The sequence below is a fragment of the Cervus elaphus genome, chromosome X (genome assembly GCF_910594005.1).
Source record: "Cervus elaphus chromosome X, mCerEla1.1, whole genome shotgun sequence".
In the NCBI taxonomy this organism is placed as follows: domain Eukaryota; kingdom Metazoa; phylum Chordata; class Mammalia; order Artiodactyla; family Cervidae; genus Cervus; species Cervus elaphus.
This window is the reverse complement of record NC_057848.1, coordinates 77,277,594-77,285,152: the sequence shown is the minus strand read 5'-3', so window position 1 is coordinate 77,285,152 and position 7,559 is coordinate 77,277,594.

Here is a 7,559-nt window from a genome sequence, read left to right as displayed (position 1 = left end):
GCAACTCTATCTTCCTCCGCCTTTTTCTCTGCTCTATGTAACTCTGTGAATGCCTTTGACTGTTTCTGGATGAGGAGAGTTGTGTCACCATTAACCTAGGGATTTTAACTTCTGTATTGTGTGGATGTGGATTTTTGATGCTACTGTAACTTGGGGACAGAAACCAGAGGCCAGGATGTTGATTCCAGAACTTTAGATCACCATAGAACCCTTGACCTCAGGGAACATTAAAGGACAGGCACACACCCCAGAGTTTCCATGCCTACATGGAAAGCAGGCTCCAGGCTTGAGGCAGCAAGTCCAGTACAAGAGACCTCACACCTATTCTTCAGCAAAACAGAAACACAACAGTGAATATTATGAAAGTGGCTGCCTGAAACCATGCCAAACCCACAAACACCCCAAAGCACAATCCTGGAAAATTCACTGCACTCCAGAGAGAAGAGATCCAGATCCGCCTGGCAGTGCACACACACAAATTCCCCTAAGCCTTAAACCTTGACAAGTCACTGGTCCAATCCCACCCACAAAGGTCAGGTTCCACAATGAAGTGGAACCATAACCCTTTATAAGCCTTCAGAAAGGGGACCCAAACCACGCAACCTAAAGAAAACGAAAAGGGAAAGAAACATTCAGCTGGTGAAGGTACATGATAAAAAGCCACCAAAACAAACAAAAGAAGAGGAGATAGGAAGTCTTCCTGAAACGAATTCAGAATAATGAGAATAAAGATGACCAAAATCTTCAAAGCTAAGAGGAGTCACCAGTAAATACACTGGAGGCCCACACTGAGAAGAAATAAACATGTTTACCAGGGATCTAGAAGAAATAAAGAAGAGTCAAGCAGTAATAATCAATGCAGTAACTGAGATTAACAGCACTCTGGAAGGAACCAACAGTAGAGTAAATGAGACAGAGAAAGAATTAATTAGCTGGAGGTAGAAACGAGGAAATAGATGAAACACAGTGGAGTGTGCAAAAAGAAAGAAAGAAAAAGAAAGACACACATAAACTCTGAGACATCCGGGACAATGATCAATGCCCCACGATGAGAAACCAGGTGGAGAAAACCAAATGGAGAAACCAGACGTCCAGAAGGAGAAAACTGAAAAGAAAAAGGGGGAGGGGGGCACATGGAAAATTCTTGAGGAGGTAAAATTTGAAACCACTCTTACATGAGTCAAGATGCAAGAAATGGAACCAGACATGGAACAACTAACCATTTCATAACTGGGAAAGGAGAGTGACAAACCAGTTCATATCTCTGCTTATGTGAAACATATGTGGAGAATACTATGAAAATACCAGGTGAATAAATCACAAGCTGACATCAAGGTTGTTGGGAGAAACATCAACAATCTCAGATATACAGATGGTAAGACAGAAAAAAAAGAAAGTGGAGAGGAAATAAAGAGCCTCATGATGAGGGTGAAAGAGAAGAGTGAAAAATCTTGCTGAAAACTCAACATTCATAAAAACAGAGATCAGGGCATCTGGTAACATCATTACTCAGCAAATAGAAGGGGTAAATGTGTGGAAACTGTCACAAGCTTAATTTGCTTTGGCTCCAAAATCACTAAGAATGGTGACTGCAGTCATCAAATTAAATGTCACTTGCTTCTTGATGTGTGTGATCTATGACACACCTAGACATTGCATTAACAAGAAGAGACATCACCTTACTAAATTCTCAGTAAATAAGAAAGGTCAATTATGGTAATAGTGGAAGCTATGGGATGTTGTTGAGTAATGCATATAGCTTTTGATTGGTTATTACATCTCTTTATTGCTAATTCAGTAAGTATGTAAAATACATCATTTGGCAGGCACTAAGTCTTAACTGATGTGCAAGATACTAAGGAAACTTGGGTAGACACGATACATAGAAGAATCTGATACATGTGAATAACTTGGTAGGTAGGCAAACAGGTTCTTTCCAATTCCATACGAGAGTTTATGAAACATTGTGAAATGTGGCTTAGCATGACTGAAAATATTTAGCCTGATTGTAGCTCTAGAAGTTCAGTGAAACAGATAGATAATGAAGCTACTAAGGGGAACAGATGCCATGTCTTCCAAGAACTGGTTAACCATGATGAGATGCTGCATTCACCACAAGGATTTAAGTCTTTCTTTTAGGGACAGGAAAGCAACATCAAAATATACATTAGGAAATATAGGGTGGTGTCTTGGTGGGCTGAAATGAAGACATTATATAAGGAGAGCAGAACAAAAATGACCCTTTATAATCTCGCTGGTAAAATACCTATCTTTTGCTGACTGTGGTGCAATCTTTGACTAGGTCATGTTATTGTTGGTATTCCAGGGATGGTATGATGGTGATCATGGTTACTGAGTACATCTCAGTATTTTCAAGTATGAAACAAATTTTTGTTTAATGAAGACAACCTGCTGTCTAACCTCTTAGCTTTCCTCCTGATAACTGACATGATATAATAAAACTGAGGAAGCAGCAAAGTACATACTCTTCATTTGCCTTTTCTAAATTTGATTTGTATCTGTTCCTTCTCCCATACCATCCTAACTTAGACACCCAGTCAATTTAGCCTGGATGATTTCAAAATCATTTTATTTACATTTCATCTTTTCACTTTGTTCTAATTTTATATTTTTTAAACAATTCATTAGGTGTAATTTACATAGGATGCATATTGAATGATTCCTTGAATAGAAGAGTTTATATTAAAGCACAGTACAATAGCCAGGTGCTGAAATAATACTCTCATTTTACTCTCAATTATTTCAAAATAGAAATTGACACTATGAAGATGAACATGTCACTTTAGTCTTCAAATAAGAGAATTGTAGGAATTTGTTGATCTCTCCCAACATTAATTCTAATCTTCATTATCCTGCATAATCTGACACCTGATTGGTTAGATCAGTTGTATTAGGATGATTTTCAAATAATGAAGATGGTTGATGAGTTGACCTTGAAAGAGAGGCAGCAGATGTATCAGGGATCTTTGGCACTGGGAAACATGAATTGCCTGCATGTTGTAGTTTGGGAAAAGCACTGTCATGGGCTGCCATATTACTGTACAAATCTGGAAAGTTAGAAGTCTCCACCGTCAGTCCAAAATTACTGTTCTGTAATGGAGATAAGATGTGGTACTGAGAAACAGATGTAGACATAGCGGCAAAATTCTCATTTGGGCCATTTGATTTAGTGTAGCTGCTATGTGAAGTCCCATGAAAAATGCTCAACCTAGAGTGTGGGATAGGGAGGGAGATGGGAGGGAGTTTCAAAGGGGAGGAAATATATGTATATCTATGGTTGATTCATTTTGAGGTCTGACAGAATATAGCAAAATTCTGTAAAGCAATCATCCTTCAATTAAAAACAACAACAACAGTTGCAGGTTGATCTATCACAATATGCTTCTGTGGTCTAACTGATTTTGATGATGGAGAAGAGAAAATATTTTGAGTTGGAGCAATTGTATCAGCAACTATCTGGATGGTAGAAGGCTTTCATAGGAATGGTGTAGTTAAACTTGTGCAGGCTGAAAATACGTCCTCTCCTCTAGTTTCAAGATGAAAGTCAGAGTTATGATCATCCACATTACCTCTTGCTTAAAATGCTTCTTATAATCTTGAAATAATGAAGATAGTGTAGAGACATTTTTATTCCCAACTCTTCTTTCATTTTTGCCAAATTCGGGGATAAACTTGTTCAAAATTTGGATTATCATAGAGCTGCAACTGAAACCAAAAGAGAAAATTATTTAGTAACTTTTTAAACCCAGGTAACTCAGAAAAACAAAGCTAAACTATAAAAATTGATTCCTTTAACTCTTGAGGTCCTTTAATGGACCAGAACCTTGTGGTATGGAGTCGAGGATAAGAAAGTGAAAGAGAGAAAGAGGCTGATATCCCTTGGTTTACGCAGAGGACCAATAAAGTCCTTGACACAGGACTTACATCACTCACGAAGGCACCAGGCGCCCTCTCGAAGGGGTCTTAGAAGCCCGGACAGAAAAGTGAGCCCGACGGGTCTCCACGCTCCAGAGAGTCAGCCAGAAAGAGAGAGAGAGAGAAAGAGAGAGAGAGAGAGAGAGAGAGAGAGAGAGACAGAAACGACCCAGGGACCTAAGCTCTGATGGAGCAAAGGTACTTTAATGATTTTTCTATGAGTATATATAGGCTTCAGTATAAGAAACTTCTTTCGGGAATGATAGAGATCAGAAAACCAAATGTACAGCAACCGTTACCAAGGGAACAAGGGGTAATGTTAGTCACAAGGTCAGGAGACAATCCATATCTCAAGAAAGGGGAAGGAGATTAAGCTGTTTTGTCCTAAGGAGAACGTTTACTAAAGGAGATTCATGCTTGCCTCACACAATGACCTCAGTCCCTGGGAGCGGCGTGCTGTTCTGCTTGAAGAGGGACAAAGGACTCATGAGAGACAGCATGTAGGAATCCTCCCGTCAAACATTCCTTGACAATTCCCCCTTATTTATTTATAATATTTGTAAGAAGAGTTCTGACCATCAGAGTTTGTTTAGTTTTGACAATCTTTGCATGAAGGCAACGGTAGACAACAAATATAATTGTTAAGACAATCACCAAAATTATGGTTTCAGATCCAATGCTATGAGTAAGACTTTGAAACCATCTACGTGGGTCTAGCCCAGATAATTGATCAGCTAATTGTTTAGCTAAAGTTTCCATATCAATGGAAGAGGGCAGATTATTAGAAAAGGTGTCAAATATTTCTTTTTTGTAATAACTGTACATTCAGAAAGGCATTATCATATATGTTTTAAAAATGAAACTTGATTTGTTTCCAGTTGTAGCCACTATTATAGAAATGAACAGGAGTAACAGGAAATTGAGTAGAATTTCAATCACATTTTAGCATCATCTGTTTTTGGACATTTGTTCATTGATCTCCAACCCATTTGATGGCTGTTCTCAGTTCCTGTATTTCTTTTTGAATATCCTCATCTATTTGAGCCTGAGTGGCCCACATAATATGAGCATCTTTAGTCCAATTTTGGATAAAATTATGTGTTTGAATTGAGGTTTGTAAAGTAACACTAGTGATGGCAGCAATGGTGCAAATAGTTATTAACCCTATAATGCCAAGAATCAGCCATCCAATGAATCGTTTACATCGCTAGAGCAAGTTAGTAAATAACTGGGAAGCAAGTCGAGCCTTGGGACCTTCTTCCCAGGGCCATTGGGGATTTATTGGTAACCACAGATTATGTCGAGATCGAAGAATCAAAAGGGAGTCATTTTTTAAGGAAATAGAGGAGTTAAGACAAGTATATAATTTACAATTTATGCAAGTTACAGAATGTAAAGTCTTATTGAATTGTAAATTTCCTATAGCTACAACAAAAGGAAGTGGAACATAGGCTTGTATAAAATATGATTGATTATAGTGAAAGAAATAATTGCTATAGCTATGATTGGTCCCTGTGGAATGTCTGGTCCAAGTCCCAAGTCCTTTGGTGTTTGCAGCAAGTTTTCAGATGTCCCATTGTTTAGATGTCCCATCCTGTTTATCAAGGATGATTCGAGGACGAGGTGGGGGCCATTCCATCATCAAGCTAGCCAAGAAGTCCTCTGTCATGGTAATGTTCCATTGTAGTATTAGTAACCTTCCATGTTACTTGAGTAATATGATCATACATAGTATTGTTAATATCATCTGAGCAGTTCAATAACCACATACTATGGGGTCCCCAATTGACAATTGTATGATTAGCTATAAACATTAATTTTCCTGGTTTGGCCTGACATTTGTCCCAATGAACAAGTATATATTTAAAGTTCTTATTAGTAAACCCTTTGCATAGTGTTCTTTGTTTTTTCTTTAATTCTTTTCCTAAAGTTTTAGTAGTATAAACATGATTCATGGACAAAGAAAGGGCAATAAGTAATCCAAGAAGCATCAGAAAGTCCTCTTTTGGAGGCAGGGGAAGGCCTAAGTTTGTCGGCTAACGTTTATGCATAATTTTGTTGTGCCCATACACAAAGAAAGGATTTCATAACCTAGAAAGATATTAATTAGTTTTTCTTTTTCTTCAGGATGAGAGGGCCCCTCCAAGTTCTAAGGAGGAGGCATATGTGTTGACTCATTAGTGGATATGATTGGTCTTATATCTGTCCATTTTACAACCTACAATAAAAAAGGGGGTTTAGGTATATAAGCCCAGTAAGTGTGATCAATCAAGTCAGCCTGAGCGGGGGAAGCAAAAGCAAGCAAAGCAAGCATAGCGAAGAAAAATATTTTTAGGATTCCGAGGCATTCCCTGTTGAAAAATCAGGTTTTCAGTTTGATTAGTAAGGGTTTTTATCTGTCCCCAAGTAGGGAGATCATAAGGTCGATGACGTCGAGTGCAGCGTTTTTTGGAAATTTTTAATGTCGCCATGGCTTATATTGGAATTCTTTCTTCCTGGGTTTTTTGCTGTTTCATCTCTAGTCTGAATGCTGGGGGCCCCCTTAGGTTGAATCTTCTGAAGAGGAAGTCATGTGAGCTCGTTGGATCCATCTGGAGAAATAGAAGCATATCCTTTCCCTGTAAGATTAGTTTTTTAGATTTCCATTGATTAGTTAACCTGTCTTGATATCAAATGGGCAAAGGAAAGGAGGTGTCCTATAATGTTTCAAAACTTCTTTTTTTGTGTGTTTGTTTTTTTGTTTTTTCCTTTTGTCAAAACATCTTTTGGTGGTAAGTTTAAAAACTTTAAAACAAATAAGGCTATATTAACAATAGTTATAAAAAGAGAGGAAAGCGATAATGATGAAAACATTCTTAGGAAATATTTCAGTCCAAAAGAAAAAAATCATTCAGAAATCTGTTTGGGACTGGTATTTGGCTGTGGTTTGTGTTATTTGGGGCAAAGGATTAGGAGTAAGCATTCAAATATTTTTTCCTAAGTGAAATTATTGAAAAGGTCCAACAAGTTGCAGAACAACTTGACAAATGAAATGTTGCTCACATCCAAATATATTTGACCTTGTCCTTGAAAAAGAAATGCAGCTTAGCAACTGTTGAATCTCACTGTTTAGTGTGTTAAAGAGGATGACTACACTTCCAAGACAGACCTGAAAAGAAGGCAAACATTCCACATTTCTGATATTCTTAGGAACAAATAATCCATTCGGGAAAATGGTGTCTTTTTGTGTGTGTGTGTGTGTGTGTGTGTGTGCCGTTTTTGTCCTGCTTTAAGCATCCTACAGATTGGGAACAGAAATAAAGTCACACCAACAATAGTTATAGGCTTAAAGACTACACTACACCAGAATCTAGTAAAGTTTGCTCTGGACAAGGAAGACAAAAGTGTTCCTGTGTATTTTCTCTTATTTAATTTTTTATTTGCAGTTACAGTGTGTAATGTGTTTGTCCAATCATGTCTTGTGTTTGTGGACTATAAGGAATGTCTGCAATCTGTTTAATAGAGAATGAATGTAAAAATTGTTTGAACTGCTTAGAAATATAGGGAGAGTCAATGTCTGTTTTTATAGAATTAGGTGTTCTCATTATCGTGAAGTAAGTTGATAGGTGGGTTATAACATGTTG